The 18,827-nt window shown below is 47.2% G+C and overlaps 1 protein-coding gene and 1 long non-coding RNA gene across 11 annotated transcripts in view; one reads left to right on the forward strand and one right to left on the reverse strand.

Annotated features, from left to right (window-relative positions):
• The window catches only part of BCL2L1 (BCL2 like 1), a 59,899-nt gene that overhangs the window by 11,737 nt on the left and 29,335 nt on the right, over positions 1-18,827 (reverse strand). The gene's annotated exons all lie outside the window — the stretch shown is intronic.
• Positions 1-18,827, forward strand: part of LOC129021473 (uncharacterized) — a 46,112-nt gene that overhangs the window by 5,130 nt on the left and 22,155 nt on the right. For 2 of the 4 annotated variants that reach the window (XR_010125156.1, XR_008496071.2), the window contains exons 2-3: positions 3,396-3,523; positions 10,113-10,291. This is a non-coding gene — a long non-coding RNA (uncharacterized LOC129021473). Of the gene's footprint in view, positions 1-1,143; positions 3,275-3,395; positions 3,524-10,112; positions 10,292-12,005; positions 12,225-18,827 lie in introns of those variants that run through there. The other 2 variants (XR_008496073.2, XR_008496072.2) reach the window with 2 other exon arrangements.

Consider the following 18,827-nt stretch of genomic DNA (forward strand, 5'->3'; position numbering starts at 1 on the left):
GGCCTAGCAGTGCGAGTGTGGGCTCTCCATCTCTCTGGCTCAGAACCAGGGTGATGGGCTTGGGGGCAAAGAGAGAGAATTCAGAAAAGCATTTACTGGGGGCAGAGATGCTCATTTGGGGGCTCATAACGTCCTTCCCTGGAACTGATGGTGATAAAACAGCTGATATTTACTAAGTACCAGGCATGGTGCTAAGTGCTTCGTGTGTAAGAATTTGCTTAATCCTCACAATAATCCCACTGAGTACATGCTGTTATTACTCTCCAGCTTACAGATGAGGAAACAGAGGCAGAGAGGACAAATCACCCTCCCAAGGTCATAGAGGCCACAAGTGGTAGAGTTGGGATTTGAATACAGGCAGGCTGTCTCCAGAGTCGAAACATTTAACCGTTCCTGGGTGGCTGCTATGTGCTCATATAGGCTCATCCCCTGGGATTCCGATGCCTCCCCTCATCTCAACCCTCTCATTTCAACCCTGGTGACTCCCTATTCTTTCGTAAGTAGATGGCCGCAGCCCTCCATTCTTCTCCCAGTGTCCAGGGTGAGAAAAACCAATACTCACCCTTGGAACAGAGTCGGAGACTCCAGGGACCTTACAGCATGTCCATCCAACCTTCCATGTAATACTCAAGCTCACCACAAACACCCCCATTTCACAGACAGGGTTCAGAAGGGTGGAGTGCTGAAGTCCCACAGTGGGTCTGTTTCATCCTGATGGTCCACACCCATGGGAGTTGGCAGTCATCTCTAGGGCATTCTCTCCTTATGCACTTATGGAGAGCTCCCTCCTTCCTGGGTGGGACATTTCATCTTTGGATAGCCCCGTTGGAAAACTCTTCCCTGTCAGGGAGCTGATGCTCGTCTTCTTCTGTCTCCCTTGACTGGCTGGTCTTAGTTCTGCTCCCTCTCCTCTGCTGCTCTCCTGCTCTCCTCCAAGTATCAGTTGCCTCATTTGTGAAATGGAGATGCTATCTGGATGAAGGCAATTAATTTCTACTTCTCTACCAAGTTGGGCTGACAGAGCACAGAGCAGGCAGAGAACCAATAAGTCTTGCAAACTAGATTAAGATATTTTGCTTTTGACCTCATCTGTAAAATGGGGATAAAAAAATCCTTATTTAATTTTTTTTTTTTTTTGAGACAGAGTAGTGGCACAATCTTGGCTCACTGCAACCTCTGCCTCCCACGTTCAAGTGATTCTTCTGCCTCAGCCTCCCAAGTAGTTCAGACTACAGGCATGCACCACCATGCCTGGCTAATTTTTTTGCATTTTTAGTAGAGACTGGATTTCACCATGTTGGTCAGGCTAGTCTCAAACTCCTGACCTCAAATGATCCACCCACCTCGGCCCCCCAAAGTGCTGAGATTACAGGCGTGAGCCACTGCACCTGGCCCAAAATGTCCTTATTTCAAAAGAATACCATGAGGATTCAAATTAATACATGTAAAGGTCTTAGAACTGTGCATGGCACATAGTTAACTTTGAGTAAATGTCTGGTTTATTGTTCTTACTAGTAGACCATGGCTCAGCTTGTGTCTCGGAGCCTTCTCTGTAGCCTACAAGGGCCTGCAGGGTTTTCTCAGCTTCACCTAGGGCCAGGCTGCTTCATTCCTCACATGCCATGTTCTGTTCAGACTCAGGACCTTTGCCCACACTGGTGCTTCTGCCAAGCTCTGTCCCACTTATCTCTGAGGTCTTAATCCACAGGTCACTTTCTCAAGGAGCCTAGCTGCTCACTTCCTCCCCTATCTGACCATGGGCTCTGTCCCCTAGGCCTTGCCCAGTGCTGGGTCCAGAGAAGGTGCTGAAGAGTATGGCTGAGTGGTGGACAGAGAGGAGGGAAGAGAAGAAAGGCCAGTTCCCACTCTCTTCATCCCTTTCCTCACTGCCTGGCAAAACTAGAAAGAGGCCCCAATATAGCAGGTGATTATGCAGGGTGTCCAGTATTCTCCAGACACTTTCTCTCAGGATAAGGAAGGGGGACAGGAAGCTTATGGGAAAGTTCTAGAAAAGGCATCTTTTGCACTGTGCTGAGGCAACAGGCAGGAATGGGGTAGCAATCTCCAAAGACTAGGACTTCTTTCTGAGGTCTTTGACCCCAAGTGCTCCATAGTCCAAAGCAGCTTCTCCTTCCTCCTCTCCACCCAAAGCTATGGCGACTCCCTTGTCTGGTGCAGATCAGTGCTGGATGCTGTGGGGAAGAGAGTACTGGGCTGACAGTCAGTGGATGTGGGTTTTGTTTCCCAGTTCCATCGCTGATTTGCAAGTGAGTCCTTTCCCCTGCCTGAGACTCTGGGAAAGTCTGGGCCTTTCCCCAACTGTCAAATGAAGTGGGAATCATCTCAAAGGGCTCCATCTAGGGCTGCAGCATAAGGAGAATGAAAGTAACTCATGCAGACAGATGAGTCACTACCAGGGTTCTCTCTCAGGGGTATCCAAAAGATCCAGTAATTAGTGTATAAATTGAGAAGCAACATTCTGAAGTAGGAGAACTTGTTGCCACAAAGGAGTCTGATCCTTCTCCACCTCAAAGCCCACTGGGCATTGCTCTGAACCCGCAGGATTCCAGGGGAAGAGAGCAATAGGCACATCTATGACCAGGCAGACTCCTGGGCAAGGCTAGATCTTTCCACGCTCTAGCTCCTGTGGCCTCGACCTCTTCACCCCAGCACCGCCTCCAACTAGTCCAGACAAGTCCCGAGTATTTTCAGCCACCTTTATCTGATCGGAAATGTTTGGAATTCCACAGCAGAAAGCAACAGCTCTGGAGGATTTGGGGAAGGGAGCAAATCCCTGCAACACCCTTCCCTCCCCACTGTACAGATGAATGCTGACACCCCATGTAACCAAAAACTCAGGGCTGAAGGCACCCACGGGGTTGCATTTCCTTCTATTCTGTGATGTGATGGAACTGGGAAACAAAACCCACATCCACTGACTGTCAGCCTCGTACTCTTCTCCACAGCATCCAACATTGATCTGCACCAGACAAGGGAGTGGGTTCCTTCTTGTTTTCTACCCTTTTCATTTCTGCCCCAGTCCATTACCCCTTTAAGGTGCAGAACAGTAAGATGCCTGAGATGGTGAGAAGAGGGCTAGGGTACTTTGCCTGATGTCGAGGGAGGGGGCACCCACAGGTGCGCTGTTCACAGTCAATACCCAGAGCACCACCACCAGGAGGCCTGGAAGCAACTCACTGTCCCACTTGATGTGGCCTGTGGACCACCAGAAATTTCAGAGCATCACAGAGATGTGTGGTTCGACCCTGAGCAGGTAAGAAACTGAGGCCCAGAGGAAGTGAAGGGACACCTCCAAGGCTTCATACAGGGACAGAGCAGAGCCTGGCCTCAGGCCTCCTTACCCTGGAGTGAAACAGTGTGGCTTCCAACCCTAGTTCTATGACTACCTGGCTGCAGAACTTGGAGCAAGACACTTTCCCCCTCCAAGCCTGGTGTTGCGGCTGAAAAATGAAAACAGCTGTACCTACTTCACAGGCCTAGCAGCAGAGTTAAATGGTCCATGGTAAGTGTTCTGTAAATGTTAGCTGCTGCTGCTGTTGTTGTTGTTATTATTATCGTTATTATTTGAGACGAAGTCTCACTCTGTCTCTGTCGCCCAGGCTGAAGTGCAGTGGTGTGATCTCTGCTCACTGCAACCTCTGCCTCCTGGGTTCAAGTGATTCTTGTGCCTCAGCCTCCCGAGCAGCTGGGATTATAGGCATGTGCCACCACACTAATTTTTGTATTTTTGCAGGCTAATTTTTATATTTTTAGTGGAGACGGGGTTTCGCTATGTTGGCCAGGCTGGTCTCATACTCCTGGCCTCAAGTGATCCACCTGCCTCAGCCTCCCAAAGTGCTGGGATTATAGGCATGAGCCACTGCACCCAGCCTGTTTTTTTATAGCTAAAAAATCAGTGGCTCCATTTGTGCTTCTCATACTGTCTCTCTTATCTGTAGCTATAAACAAACAAAAAGTAACAGCTAGTATTTGCTGAACTAATATTTACTGTTTGAATTCTCAAAATCTTGCAAGTAGGTGCTGTTCCCATTTTACCAATGAGGAAACTAAAATTCAGAGAGGTGATGAGACTTTGCCTGAGGCCCCTGGTTACTAGTGAGGGCATTCAACTTCACAGCATGTTAAATTTACCAGTGCAACAGGATACATGAAGAGATTTTACTAAGACCTTCTTTCCTTCACCCTTTCACCTACCCAATATTTACTGAGAATCTGCTATTCTTAGGCCTTGGAAGTCAGAGATGACTTTAAGTACATGGAAGTAGCATTCCCCCCTGGTTCCCTGGGTGCCTCGAGGGGTGAGAAAGGGAAGAGTGTGCTGAGGCTACTCAGTGATGAACCCACTTTCCCCTAAGCCAGCTCTGCAAGGACAGTACTTGCAGAGAGAGTTCCTCCCTCTGTCTGATCTTTATCTTGGAAACAAAAGTGATGCCAGGTAGCTTTGGTGAAGCTATTAGATGAGTTTTCTAAGATGGGACATGATCTATTTGTAAGCCAGGCTGACCTATGGAGTTGTAGGAAGGCCCAGACAGGCTGCCCTGCCTAGCTTTGGACACTCAGTCATTCAATAAATCTTCATTAAGTGCCCACTAAGAGTCAGGCACTGTGCTAAATGCTGGGGATAAAGCAGTGACTAAATAGAATGAAAATTCATACCTGTATGAGTTTATAATCAAATGGGAAAAGATTGGCAATAAACATGTCAGATGGTGATGCGTTAAGAAAAAATAAATGTGAGAAAGGGGGTACAAAGAAACATGGAAGAAAGTAAGATTAGAATCCATGATCAGGGACAACTTCTTGAGGAGGTGAATTTGATCAGAGACCTGAATGAAATGAGGGAACAGGCACTGCAAAGATCTGAGAAAAGGCTGTGGGAACAAGTGCAAAGGCCCAGAGGCAGGAACACACTTGAGGTGCTCCAGGAACAAGAAAAATGCCAGTGTGGCTGAAGTCCAGTGAATGTGAGGAGACTGGTGGTGATGAGATCTGGAGGTAGCCAAGGGCCTGATTGTGTAGGACCTGGTAGGCCATTTAAAGACTTGGGCTTGTCCTGGGAAAGCACTGCAAGGTTTTGAGCAGGGGAAGGACATGACCTGACCTTGGTGTTAAATAGCGTCCCTCTGGCTGCTGGGTGGAGATCTCCAGGGGTCTGGTGAGATAATCAGGAAAATATGACGGTGGCTTAGCCACAATGGTGCCAGGGAAGTTGGTGAGAAGCAGTCAGTTTCAGAATTTATTTTTTAAAGTAAGGCTGGGCCAGGTGCAGTGGCTCATGTCTACAATCCCAGCACTTGGGAGGCCGAGGTGAGAGGACTGCTTGAGTCCAAAAGTTTCAGACCAGTCTGGGCAACATGGGAAAAGCCTATTTTTACAAAAAAAATGACACAAAGTAGCTGGGTGTGATGGCATGTTCCAGCTATTCCAGAGGCTGAGGTGGGAGGACTGCTGGAGCCCAAGAGGCTGAGGCTGCAGTGAGCCATGACTGTGCCACTGCACTTCAGCCTGGAAGACACAGCAAGACACTGTTCTCAATCAATCAATCAATCAATAAAAGTAGAGCTGAAAGGATTTGCTGATGAATTAGATGTGGACTGTGGGAGTTGCCTGCCCCCTTGGCCCTCTGTTTCCCATCTATAAAAGGCAAGAGAAGAGGTCCTTGGAGATTTCTTTCCAGTTTGATAACTATGAGGACCTATATGAAGAAAGAGATAAAGCAACTATTTCTGCTGCTCTCATGGAAGCAAAATCATTTGCTCACCAGGCCTCAAAGTGTGGATGGCAATAAGATGAGGAAGGCAGAGATGGACAGAGACAGTGCAGCAAAGGGAGGGCAGGGCTCTGCCTAGGCTGCGGCTATTCCACTTTCAGCACACACATCACCGCCAGGCATATGCCAGGCCACAGAGTAGACAGGCTCCAGTGGGAGTGGGGGTCAGGGTAGCTTGCTTTATATTAGGAGGGAAGAAGCATCAGAGCTGTCGTTGTCCAGGGCCTACTAGGCAGAAGGTGCTCAGTGACTGACTGACTGAGTGAGTGAATGAATGAATAAATAAGGTAATGCCAAAAGGCCAGTATATGTGCAAGAACTTCCCAAGTCCTTCCAAATTAACAGGAGGTAGGCCTGGCCCAAAGGATTGCTCTCCTGTCACTTTATCTGCTTATTCTAGGCTGAGCTTCAAGTTCTTGTTCTCTGTGAATGGGAGACTATGTGATCTGAATCACTGAAGCAGGATTTTAGAGCTGGAAGGCAGCAGACACATTTGGTCCACTCTATCCACAATTTCAGCCATCACTGTTTTGACCTTATATGTGATTCTGTTATTATTTACTTAACATTTTTCAAGACAGGGTTTCATTCTGTTGCCCAGGCTAGAGTGCAATCATGTGATCAAGGCTCACTGAGGCCTCAACCTCCCAGGCTCAAGCAATCCTCCTGCCTCAGCCTCCCGACTAGGTGGGACTACAGGTGTGCATCACCATGCCTGGCTAATTTTTTTTTTCTTTTTCTTTTTTTGTAGAGATAAGGTCTCACTATGTTGCCCAGTCTGGTCCTGAACTACTGAGCTCAAGCTATCCTCTTGCCTTGGCCTCCCAAAGTGCTGGGATTACAGCTGTGAGCCACTGTGCCTGGCCTACTTAACATTATTCTATCAATTTACTTACTTTTTATAAATCTAAATAAATGTACTGAAAATCCTTAATTTCTTCCCTAAACCTGTTCTTTCTGCATCTTTCTCATCCTTAAATCCCCTCTAGCACTCATCTGTCAATATATCCTGATGGATCTGTATTCCAAATTTATCTAGAGTCTCACCACTTCCCACCACCTCCACTGCTATTATTTGGTCCAAGCCAGTATCATTTCTTGCCTGTATTATCCTAACAGCCTCCTTACTGGTCTCCCAGCTTCTTGTCGACTCCATGGTTGCTTCACCACATGGCAGCCAGAGGGGTCAGCAAAGTCAGTTTCCTGTCTGCTCAAAACCCTCCACTGCCTTCCCATCTCACCCAGAGGAAGAACCAAAATGTCTCACCACTGCTCACACAAACTTTCCTTTCCAATCACTTCTCTTCTGCTTACTCTGTTCTAGCCACACTGATCTCCCGTGCTCTTCCTCAAACATGCCAGGCACACCATTCCCACCCTTTGGCCTCTGCACTTGTTCCTTATGTCTGGAATGTTTTTTCCATAGACTGTTACATGGTTTCCTCCCTCAGACAGATCATGCAGATCTCTGCTCATATGCCTCCTCCTCAGAAGCCTTCCTTAATTATCCTTTATTAAAAAGGCAAACACATACCAAAAGCTGCCTACCACCGGCCACCTAATCACTCTCTGTCCTCTTAGAATGTAAACCTCATGACAGCCGGGCGTGGTGGCTCACACCTGTAATCCCAGCACTTTGGGAGAACGAGGCAGGTGGATCGCCTGAGATCAGGAGTTCAAGACCAGCCTGGCCAACAGAGTGAAACCCTGTCTCTACTAAAAATACAAAAAGTAGCTGGGCGTGGTGGTGGGCACCTGTAATCCCAGCTACTCAGGAGGCTGAGCCAAAAGAATCGCTTAAACCCGGGAGTCAGAGGTTGCAGTGAGCCGAGGCTGCGCCATTGCCTGGGCAACAAGAGTGAAACTGCATCTCAAAAAATAAAAATAAAAAATAATAATGTGAACTTCATGAAGGCAGGTATCCCCAGTAGCTAGAATAGTGGTTGGCAGATAGTAGACACTCAGTAAATATTTGCTAAATAAATAAATGCAATGAAAAGGCAACTTATTATTCTTCCTATAAACAGTATCATTTGCCCCAGATGGAAATCAACATAAAATACACTGACTATTAAAACAGAAAATGTCCATCTGCATATCACCTCTAAGTTACCTTGAAGATCCTGGTCTAACACCTTTACAGAGGAGATATTTGAGACCCAGGGCAGAGTCAGCCAGCTGACTGGAAGCCAGTCCAGAACGGCCCACAGGTACCCCACAACATGCCTTGGAACCACAGCCCTGTCCCCCAGGGTGTGGACAAAGAGACTGAATCTCAGGAAAGGTATAGCTAGGTTGGACCAACAGATCCTATCTGAGGGACCAGAAAAGCCCTCCCTAGCAAGGCATAGAGCTAGCAGTTTTGCTGAAGAGAACAAAGGCCAAAGAGGCATGAGTGTGCCAGGCTGGGACAGCCTCATGGGGCTGCATTGTGGGCGACAGGCACGTACAAACCTGTAAGTGAGGTCCACAGAGACCAGACAACTGAGAGCAGAAATGAAAACAGGATACGTCCCAAAGGGTGGCAGCTTCAATCCCGTAAACACCAGACAGGCGTGGGGTTCAGGTGTAGGTCTGGGGACCCAGCTGAGCCCAGGGGAAGGATGGGACCTCCCCTGTCTCCTCCATCAGTGATGATTACTCTAAGCTGAGCTGAGCAGAAGCACCACCAATCCAGCTATAGTCACACCAGACATCAGACATTAAGGAGGGAAGAGCCAGAGCCACCCTTCTCATCTCCACATTCTGGATGGTCTGTCTCTTCCCAAACCCACTCCAGTCCCAGCCAGCTCCACCCATATGAGCCCTTGGGGATCCAAACCCTATTAAGAAGGGACCATCCATTTCCCATCTTTGTGGGGCTTAGTGAACACAGCTACAGGTGCAGGGGTGAAGCTAGAGATGTTGTAACTGCCAGGCCAGCAATGCCTGACCTACATCTCCACGGTTGGTTGCATGCAAAGAAAAATACCAGGGATTTCCGTTGGTGTTCACCACATGCAGCTGCCAAGGGAAGGCTGGGACTTCTGAAGGCCTGTTGTGAATAGGGCAAGACAAGTGATAAGCTAGCTGGGATAGGTGAGAAGGCTGGCCTCTAAATTTACTGGCTCTGGGGACCTCCCTAGTTTTAGAGACTCTATATAATTTTTACTTGCTTTCTACCAAGGTCCTCCATTAAAGCTTTGTTTTTCTTCTTCTAGTATATTTTTATTAAGAATTGAGAAAGAGAGCCAGGCGTGGTGGCTCACGCCTGTAATCCCAGCACTTTGGGAGGCCGAGGTGGGTGGATCACGAGGTCAGGAGATCGAGACCATCCTGGCTAACACGGTGAAACCCTGTCTCTACTAAAAACACAAAAAATTAGCCAGGCGTGGTGGAGGGTGCCTGTAGTCCCAGCTACTCAGGAGGCTGAGGCAGGAGAATGGCGTGAACTCGGGAGGCGGAGCTTGCAGTGAGCTGAGATCGTGCCACTGCACTCCAGCCTGGGTGACAGAGCAAGATTCCATCTCAAAAAAAAAAAAAAAAAAAAAAAAAATTGAGAAAGAGAGAAAAGATTCTATTTGGAAAAAAGTTCCCCAAACTAAACAGTTGTTCTTTGTGTAAACCACTGGCATTTGCAGTAAGGCTCTAGTTCCGCACAGAAAAAAGGCAATTTGAAAGTTCTACATGGTCAGGTTCAAGAAACGTGAGCTTACTCCTGCTTTGTGGTGGCTCTATTTGGCTATGGTCCTGTCAATTAAGCACCACGGGCCTCACTTTTCTCATTTGACAAATGTGGAGGATGGATCAGATGATCTCTAAGGCTTTCTCTCCAGCTCCAAAGCACTAAGATCCTATCCCCGGGCCTTTTTTTTCCCCCTCAAGGGAGCAGTGGAGTGTAAGGGAAAAGTAAGCTTTCTTGGCAGACAAAAGACTGAGTTCTAATCTCAGCAATGCCATTTATTGACTTACTGTGTAACAATGGCAACTCACTTCCCCTCTGGGGGCACCTCGTTTTCTTCATATATAAACCAAAGACCCAAAAGTGCAGTGAAACAGGCACTTTAGGAGGCCTTTGGCATTATTATTACGCCTCCCTTACATTGTTCACCCATTAGCATATCCTGGCCTCCCAAAGAACCTGTTCTTTACTTGACATTGCTCTGACTTGCAAACCCCCGTCCTTGAAAATTAACAGGTTCCAAGAGCTATGCCATAGGAGCCAGAATAGCCTCTGGGTCCCCAATCCCCTTCTGATGTCAATAAAAAGATCACTGCTATTTATTCAATGTTTTGTATATGCCAGGCCCTCATGTATGTTTAAAACTCTTATTTTATGAAGACATGGACGGTCACAAAGATGAATTCACTTGCTCAAGATCCAACAGACACAAAATGGAGGTGGTTCAAACCCAAGTGTGTCTGACTGCAGAGCCTGTGTTCTTCCCAGTAGAGATGTGGATGCAGCACAAATGGTAGAAAGGACCTGAGACTTAGTCAGAAGACCTCAGTTCACCCAAGGTAAGAGGAAAACCCTATTTACCTCCTCCTAGCATTGTCAGAGGCTCAATGAGATAATGTGTGAACACAAGGAAGCACTAGACAAACTTTAGTTAATGATCCTACGCTATTATTTTATGACTCCAGCCTGGGTTTCACCACATCTGCAAAGAGAGTGGAAGTAGCAAGCTGTAATATCTTAGAGATGTTACAGCCCCACTTCTCTGTTTTGTGTCCTACTCAGGCTTTCTTTTGTTCACATGTGGTCCATCCTTCTAGATTCCTGTTACTTGGACCCTCCAGGCCACCCAGCACGATACTCACAGTGTTCTCCCTGAAAGGCCACGGAGCGGAGGGAGTAAGGGGTAAATGGAAACCACAAGTCTTCTCCTCTAAAACAGTGTGAAGTAGATAATCCAGACTTACCTTCCAGAAAGGGCCTCAAGCAATAAGAAAAAGTAAAAAAAGGCAGAGTGAGCCAAGGGAAGCCCATGGAGACCACAGTTAAGTGAGGGCTTTTGAGTCCAATATATTGGACTTGTATTCTGTCTTCATTAGCATTCAACCTTAGGACTATAATTTAACTTACTTTACACTCAGTTTTCTAATCTGGACAGTGAGGACAATAACATGTTTCCCAAGAAGGATTATTGTGAAGATTAAAAACACTACACTGGCCGAGTGTGGTGGCTCACACCTGTAATCCCAGAACTTTGGGAGGTCCAGGAGGGAGGATCATTTGAAGTCAGGAGTTTGAGACCAACCTGGTCAAGACAACAAGACCTCCATCTCTACAAAAACAAAACAAAACAAAACAAACTACAGTGTACCTTACAGCATCTTGCACATGGCTGGCACTCAATAAATAGCAGCAACTATACTGTCATTAGTAAGTTAAGCACAGATGGGTCATCCCTAAAGGACCCTCTGATGGCCAATAGATGCACACTGAGAACCAGTGACTTGAGGCTCTCTATATCAAGTGAAGCTCTGAATGGAGAAAATTCTCGGTAGGGCGTGGTGGCTCACGCCTGTAATCCCAGCACTTTGGGAGGCCGAGGCGGGAGGATAATGAGGTCAGGAGATCAAGACCATCCTGGCAAACACGGTGAAACCCCTTCTCTACTAAAAATACAAAAAAAATTAGCCGGGTGTGGTGGCACGCGCCTGTAATCCCAGCTACTCAGGAGGCTGAGGCAGGAGAATCGCTTGAACCCGGGAGTCGGAGGTTGCAGTGAGCCAAGATTGCCACTCCACTCCTCCAGCTTGGCAACAGAAAGAGACTCTGTCTCAAAAAAAAAAAAAAAGAAAATTCTCAAACTCTTTCTCCGGGAGGGAGGCAGGCAGCTCAGTGTAGACCAGAGGCCTCCGATCAGACATATGTGGGTTCCTCATAGCTTCCAGACTGGGTGTTTTGTGGCCAGTTACCCTCTCTGAGCCTGATTCCTTAACTGTATTAGACAATAAGACCATATGTTCTTCCTCCTGAGAGGCAGGTAAAGGTGTACTGTAAGAGCACAGGCGTCAGAGGATTGAAACCTGGGCTTAATCCTAGCTCTGCCACTTAACAGCTGGACCATGACCATGGCACCCTATTTAACCCTTCTGAGCTTCACTTTTCTCATCTAAAAGCCTTCCTCTTTGAGTGGTTATGACGATTATCAGATAATGTGCTGGTGCCTGGCAAATAGTAACAATTTCACTTGATACATGAAAGTGTTTATCTTATATCCAGGGCCAGGTACGGGAAGGCACTCAAGAAATGTGCTGATGGCCGGCGCGGTGGCTCACATCTGTAAATCCCAGCAATTTGATAGGCTGAGGTGGGCGGATCACCTGAGGTCTGGAGTTTGAGACCAGCCTGGTGAACATAGCAAAACCCTGTCTCTACTAAAAATACAAAAATTAGCCCAGCAAGGTGGTGGGCAGCTGTAGTCCCAGCTACTTGGGAGGCTGAGGCAGAAGAATTGCTTAAACCCAGGAGGTGAAGGTTGCAGTGAGCCAAGATCGTGCCACTGCATTCCAGCCTGGGTGACAGAGCAAGACTCTGTCTCAAAAAAAAAGAAAAAGAAAAAGAAATGTGCTGAACCAAACTCTCCACTTGGGTGGAAGGGTGTTAAGAAAAAAGATAGTCATGTAAACTGGTACCCACTACTGTGGGCCCAGGCTAACTATCCCTATTAAAATCCCAGGTAAACATACCCTTGGCCCCAGTAATTCCACTTTTAGGGATTCATCCCCCCCAGATATACTGTATTCATATATGGGCCAAATGACAAATATACAGGGCTATTCATTGAGTGTCACTATTATAACTGCAAAAGACTGGAAAAAAATGTGTCTACCAATGGGAACTGATTAAATAAAGTATAGAATAGTGCCCTGTGTAGAATACCATGCAGCATTAAAAAGACTGAGAAAGCTTTTATGTACTGACACAGAAAGATCTTAAGAGATACAACGCTGATATTTGCATCCTATGACAACAAAATAACACCACTATTGTGTAATCAACCACACTAGGTTTGCTACCATCTCTGACCCTTTGTCTTTGGACGCTGTTAAGCTAAAAGCGGACCAAGATCCATGATGAGGTTCCTCTATCCTCTGGGTTAAGTCTGTCCTGGTAAAATAATAGGGAAAGAAGAATACCATTAAAATAAAAATTGGCTGGACACAGTGGCTCATGCCTGTAATCTCAGCACTTTGGGAAGCCGAGGCAGGAGGACTGCTTGAGGCCAGGAGTTCAGGACTAGCCTGGGCAACATGGCAAGACCCTGTTTCTATAATTAAAGAAGAAAAGGAAAGGAAGAAAGGGGAAGGGAAAGGGAGGGAAGGGGAGAGGAGGGGAAGGGAAGGGAAGGGGAGGGGAGGGGAGGGGAAAGGGAGGGGAGGGGAGGGGAAGGGGAGGGGAAGGGGAGGGGAGGGGGAGGGAGGGGGAGGGAGGGGGAGGGGAGGGGAGGGGGAGGGGAGGGGAGAGGGAGGGGAGGGGAGGGGAGGGGGAGGGGAGGGAAGAGGGAGGGGAGGGGAGGGGAGGGGAGGGGAGGGAAGAGGGAGGGGAGGGGAGGGGAGGGGGAGGGGAGGGGGAGGGGAGGGGGAGGGGAGGGAAGAGGGAGGGGAAGGAAGAAAGAAAGCTGGGTGCGGTGGCTTATGCCTGTAATCCTACTAACACTTTAGGAGGCTGAGGCGGGTGGATTGCTTGAGACCAGGAGTTCAAAACCAGCCTAGGAGACATAGTGAGATCCTGTCTCTACAAAAAAAAGAAAAAAAAAAAAAAAAAAGAAAGAAAATAAAAATTATCCCATGGTGGTCCTGGAAGAAAAAAGGGAAGGTAGGAAACTTAATCCTAGAGGCAGTAGTAGTAGTCAGGCTCTAGGAGAAGGGCTGGCAACAGCCTGAAAATCCCCTCCCCAGTCTTTCCTTACCACTCCCTTTCCTGTTTTCTTTAAAATCAGTCTCTTCCATGCCTGCTAAGACCACTTTATCAGGAACTCCTGAAAGTAGATGGAGACTAAATTGGCTCTGAAAGAATACAAATGGCTAATAAAACGTTAAGAAAAGATGTTCTGCCGGGTGCAGTGGCTCACGCTTGTAATCCCAGCACTTTGGGAGGCTGAGGCGGGCAGATCATTTGAGGCTGGGAGTTCGAGACCACCCTGACCAACATGGAGATAATCCCGTCTCTACCAAAAATACAAAAAATTAGCCGGGTGTGGTGGTACATGCCTGTAATCCCAGCTGCTCAGGAGGCTGAGGCAGGAGAATTGCTTGAACCCAGGAGGCGGAGGTTGCGGTGAGCCGGAGATCGCGCCATTGCACTCCAGCCTGGGCAACAAGAGCGAAACTCCGTCTCAAAAAAAAAAAAAAAAAAAAAGAAAAAGAAAAGATGTGCTACCTCACAAGTAGCCCTGGAAATAGTCCTTGGATATTTTTAACTTTTTTTTCCCCCCTGTGACAGGGTCTCACTCTCATCTAGGCTGGAGTGCAGTGGCATAATCATGACTCAGTGCAGCTTCAACCTCCCGGACTGAAGAGATTCTCCTATTTTAGCCTCCCAAGTAGCTAGGAAGCTAGGACTACAGGTGTGTACCCTGTACACAGGGTCTCACTTTGTTGTCCAGGCTGGTCTCAAACTCCTGGGCTCAAGCAATCCTTCCACCTCGGCCTCCCAAACTGCTGGGATTACAGGTGTGAGTCACTGCACCTGGCCAATTTTAAACTTCTTCAACAAGTATCAACTTGGTGCCAATCTGATTTCATCTATTCCCCAACCACTATCTCTCTCACTCCAGTAGTATTTTGAAGCAAATCCCACACACAGGTCAGTATGTATTTCTTTTTTTTTGTAGACAGAGTCTCACTCTGTTGCCCAGGCTGGAATGCAATGGCATGATCTCAGCTCACTGCAACCTCCGTCTCCTGGGTTCAAGCGATTCTCATGTCTCAGCTTCCCAAGGAGCTGGGATTACAAGCGTGCGCCACGATGCCTGGCTGTTTTGATAAACTCTCTCCCACATGCTGGCTTTGAGAATCGACTGAAAAGTTAAAAAAGAAAAAAGGAAAAAAAGCCCCAACTTTTTCCCAAAGAGGGTACCTTCGTTCATTATGAAACATTTATACAGTAGGCCAGGCACAGCGGCTCAGGCCTGTAATCCCAGCACTTTGGGAGGCCGAGGCGGGTGGATCACCTGAGGTCAGGCATTCGAGACCAGCCTGGCCAACATGGTGAAACCCCGTCTCTACTAAAAATATAAAAAAAATTAGCCAGGCATGGTGGCATACACCTGTAATCCCAGCTAATTTGGGAGGTTGAGGCAGGAGAATTGCTTGAACCCGGGAGGCAGAGGTTGCAGTGAGCCGAGATCATGCCATTGCACTCCAGCCTGGGCAACAGGGCGAGACTCTATCTCAACAACAACAACAACAACAACAACAAAAAATATTAATACAGTATATACAATAAGCTCTAGGTACAACTTAAGCCATAAATAATTCAAATTTATAGCCTTTACCACCCTATGGAGGCCGGGCAGGGAGGCTCACACCTGTAATCCCAGCACTCTGGGAGGCCGAGGTGGGTGGATCACTTGAGGTCAGGAGTTCGAGACCAGCCTGGCCAACATGTTGAAAGCCCGTCTCTACTAAAAATACAAAAATTAGCTGGGTGTGGTAGTGCATGCCTGTAATTCCAGCTTCTTGAAAGGCTGAGGCAGGAGAATCATTTGAACCTGGGAGGCGGAGGTTGCAGTGAGCCAAGACCATGCCACTGTACTCCAGCCTGGGCGACAGAGTGAGACTCTGTCTCAAAATAAAAAATAAAATAAAAATAAAATAAAATAAAATAAAATAAAATAAAATAAACAGGCTGGGTGCGGTGGCGCCCGGCGAACAAATTAATCCCAACTACTCAAGAGGCTGAGGCAGAAGAACTGAAAGACTATATTTGTAACATGCATAGACAAAGTATTAGTATTCAAAATATATTTAAAAAGCCTAGAAACCCATAAGAAAAAGTCAAATCAAAAGGAAATGGAGCAAGGACTTGAACATTTTACAAAAAGGAAACATGAATGGCCAACAGATGTAAGAAAAGATTCACAGCCCCACTTGTAATCTGAGAAATGCAAATTAAAACCACAAGATACCATCTCACACCCACCAGCTCCATAAAAATTTAAGTCTGACCATATCAAGTATTAACAAAGAGGTAAAGTAATGGAAAACCCATATGCTGTTGGTGGCTGTGTAAATTCACACAAACACAGGAAAACAATCTGCCATTACCTTCTGATCAAGCAATTCCACTTCTGTGTAAACCCTACAACAATGATTCTCAGTGAGGTCCCAGGACCAAGAGTGGCAGCATCAGCTGAGAAGTTGTTAGAAGTGCAAATTCTGAGGGCCCCAACCCTGACATACACAATCAAACACTTTGGGGGTGGAGCCCAGCAATCTGAGGTTTAACAAACCTTCCAGGTGATTCTGATGGGCAGCTAAAGTTTGGGAACCACTGCCTGGGAGAAACTCTTGAACATGTGCATGTGCAGGAGACACAAACAGTTTTCATAACAGCATTGTCTGAAATAGCAAAAACAAGGGAACAACCCAAATAACCACTGACAGCAGAATAGATACACAGCTTGAGACATGATCATATAAATGGATACGAAAATGAACAAATTATGTTATGCAAGTAACATGGATGGATCTCAACCTTGAATGAAAAAAGGAAACTGCAGACGATAGACACAGCATAATACCTAAATGAAGTTTAAAAGTATGCAGAAGCTGGGCGCAGTGGCTCACGCCTGTAATCCCAGCACTTTGGGAGGCTGAGGCAGGCGGATCACGAGGTCAGGAGTTTGAGACTAGCCTGGCCAATGTGGTAAAACCCCATCTCTACTAATAATACAAAACTTAGGGCTGGGCGCGGTGGCTCATAGCTGTAATCCCAGCACTCTGGGAGGCCGAGGCTGGTGGATCATGAGGTCAGGAGTTCAAGACCAGCCTGGCCAAGATGGTGAAACCCCATCTCTACTAAAACTACAAAAATTAGCCAGGTACAGTGGCAGGTGCCTGTAATCCCATCTACTCGGGAGTCTGAGGCAAGAGAATCACTTGAACCCAGGTGGCAGAGGTTGCAGTAAGCCGAGATCGCACCACATTGCACTATAGCCTGGGCGACAGAGTGAGACTCCGTCTTAAAAAAAAAATTAGTCAGGTGTGGTGGCGTGTGCCTGTAGTCCCAGCTACTCGGGAAACTGAGACAGAAGAACCGCTTGAACCCGGGAGGTGGAGGTTGCAGTGAGCTGAGGTTGCTCCATAGCACTCCAGCCTGGGCGAGAAAGTGGGACTGTCTCAAAAAAAACAAAAACAAAAACAAAAAAAAGCATGTAGAAGAATATCCTATATTGTTTAGGAATATATACCTACATATATATAGTAAAACTTAAAAAAAAAAAAAAAAAGGTAGCCAGGTGTGGTGGCTCACACCTGTAATCCCAGTGCTTTGAGAAGCTGAGGTAGGAGGATCGCTTGAAGCCAGGAGTTCTAGACCAGCCCAGGCAACATAGTGAGACCCCATCTCTAAAAAAAATAATAATAATAATTTAAAAATTAGCTACTTGGCAGGCTGAGGCAGGAGGATCACTTGAACGCAGAGGTTTGAGGCTGAAGTGAGGTATGATCATGCCACTGCACTCTAGCCTGGTTGACATGGTAAGATATCACAAAACAAAACACAGAACTCAGGGGTATGGATGGTGGGGTAGCTGTGATTGGGGAGGAGGTACACAGGGGGCTCTAAGGTACTCACGTTTATTTTTGTTTTTAGAGACAAGGTCTCCCTCTGTTGCCCACACTGGAGAACAGTGGCACGATCATAGCTTACTGCAGCCTTAAACTCCTGGGCTCAGGTGATCCCCGACTCAACCTTCTGAGTAGCTGGAGTTATAGGCGTGCACCACCATGCCCAGCTATTTTTTAATTTTAGTTTTTGTAGAGATGGTGGTCTCACTATGTTGCCCAGGCTAGTCTCAAACTTCTGGCCTCAAGCAATCCTCCTACCTCAGCCTCCCAAGTGCTGGGATTACAGGCATAAGCCATCATGCAAGGCAGACATATGTTTGATTACTAATTAAACTGGGTGATGAGTTTACAGGTGATGATTTTCCTATTTTTAAAATTGTACATATGCATTAGATATTCTCTGTTGTATTTATGATAAATTTCTTTAAAAAAAAAAAAAGTGTACTGAAACAGTGCAATACTCTGAGCCAGAACTGTAACAACTAACTCAACATATGCAGTGTCCGAAGGGTTAAGCCTGTTTCTCTGCCTGTGGGTGGGAGGGCAGGCAGCAGCTGGGGCACAGTGGGAGTTCCTGGCTCCAGCTGGCTCCAGCCTGGATCACGCACCACGCCCAGGAACTGGCACCTGTAGGGGGTGCTTCTGGACAGGTGGCACCTGTAGCCCTTGGTGACCTGATACATGTGAGAGGCTGGGCCCAGTCAGATGGGTGGTGGGCTTCTGTCAGAGCCCCTCCATCTGGTAAGGAAGTTTGCTGGTGGCAGCTTGGAGCTGGTGAGAAGGGGAAGAGGGTCTAGGACACAGGATGGGGGTGGGGAAGGAAGTGGGTGGGCTGGGCTCAGATACCAAGGGAGGGTGGTGGGATTAGCACCTGCTGAGAGTGAGATTAGGTTTCTTGGGAAGGGCTCATCTATCTAATGCTCCCCGAAAGCTGTCTCCCTGTGGCTTTTCTCTGCTGGACAGATGGTGTCTGAGCTGCCTCTTGGAGGGTGGGCTCCTTGAGGGGGTGGTGGAGGTGGAGTGCAACCTGCTGCCTGCTTTCCAGAGGACCTTGAGGCCCTGGGACTTCTTGCCTTCCAACAATAGTAATAAGGATTAGAGTTAACTCTTACTGAAGGTTTACCATATGCCAGGCATTGTCCTAAGCCCTTCATACAAATTACCCCCATTTAGTTTTCACAGCATCCAACTGCCTATCATCTAGACAGTAGGTTTACATTGAAGGAAACTAAGGCTTGGTAAAGTTAAA

The sequence above is a fragment of the Pongo pygmaeus genome, chromosome 21 (assembly GCF_028885625.2).
Source record: "Pongo pygmaeus isolate AG05252 chromosome 21, NHGRI_mPonPyg2-v2.0_pri, whole genome shotgun sequence".
NCBI classification, from domain to species: domain Eukaryota; kingdom Metazoa; phylum Chordata; class Mammalia; order Primates; family Hominidae; genus Pongo; species Pongo pygmaeus.